The following is a 1229-nucleotide window of genomic DNA, read 5'->3' on the forward strand; positions in this document are numbered from 1 at the left end:
ACTACTTCCTGTTTAGTGGCGAGACCCCTAACTTTGACGCCATCCCACGGTCACACGCGTTGATGGAAACTCAAGCTTCTAATAACTTTTCATCTTCAAGGTCTTGGGGTGGGATAGACCAAGGTTTGAAGTTGATCGGATAAAATCTGTAGGACTAGTTCGTTAATTTAGGACCCCTGGAAATGGGGGAAAATGCACAAAAGTGGCACATGTAAATTCAAAATGGCAGACTTCCTGTTGGGTTTGGAGCATGACTCCAAGGGGCTTTTTTGTATGTGATAGAGTGTTACAGGTGCCTACCAAGTTTCATACATGCAGGTCAAACCAGCTTTAGGGGCTGCTTAATTGAAATGTTCTAGGGGGCGCTGTTGAGCCGTCTTGGTAAATCAAAACACAAAAATTACATCAGACAACAGGACTTGCAACCTGTGATGTGTATGCTACGTTTGGTGAGTTTTCAAGCATCCCTTGTCTCTTCAAAACAATATCGTGTTTGATGGCGAACAAGGCGGCGCCACGGTGACAGCGTTTGATGAAAACTCAAAAGCTTCATTTCTAAGTATCATCAAGGTCTAAGGACTGAGACCAGCAAGTTTGAGGTGGGTCTGATTAAAGTGCTAGAAGAGGGACATCAAAGAATGTATAAAGTAACTTTCTGTTGCCAGTAGGAGGTGCTATGGCGGTGATTCAAAATTCCTCTGTAGATGTGTTCAGGGCTGGACTGTCATCATATGTGTGAAGTTTTGGCAAGATATTCCCACGTGGAGTCAAGTTACAGTAACGTTTATTATCACGGCGAAACATCAAAGTTCGCCACCACGCCATGGCCACGCCCTTCGACGAAAACTCACAGTTTTCACAAAAAAGCGTCATCAACGTCTTATGACTTTTTTCAACAAGTCTGAGATGGATCTGGTCAATTCTGTAGGAGATGTACATTAAATTCTAAAACATGACATTTCCTGTTGCCAATAGGGGGCGCTATATTTATCTCTAATTATTGACATGTAGATGTGTTCAGGGTGGGACTATCATCAATCCTGTGAAGTTTGGGCAAGATTGGACCATGTATGCTGGAGTTATAAACTACTTCCTGTTTAGTGGCGAGACCCCTAACTTTGATGCCATCCCACGGTCACACGCATTGACGAAAACTCAAGCTTTTGATAACTTTTCATCTTCAAGGTCTTGGGATGGGACAGACCAAGGTTTGAAGTCGATCGGATGAA

The sequence above is a fragment of the Epinephelus moara genome, chromosome 12 (genome assembly GCF_006386435.1).
Source record: "Epinephelus moara isolate mb chromosome 12, YSFRI_EMoa_1.0, whole genome shotgun sequence".
NCBI classification, from domain to species: Eukaryota; Metazoa; Chordata; class Actinopteri; order Perciformes; family Serranidae; genus Epinephelus; species Epinephelus moara.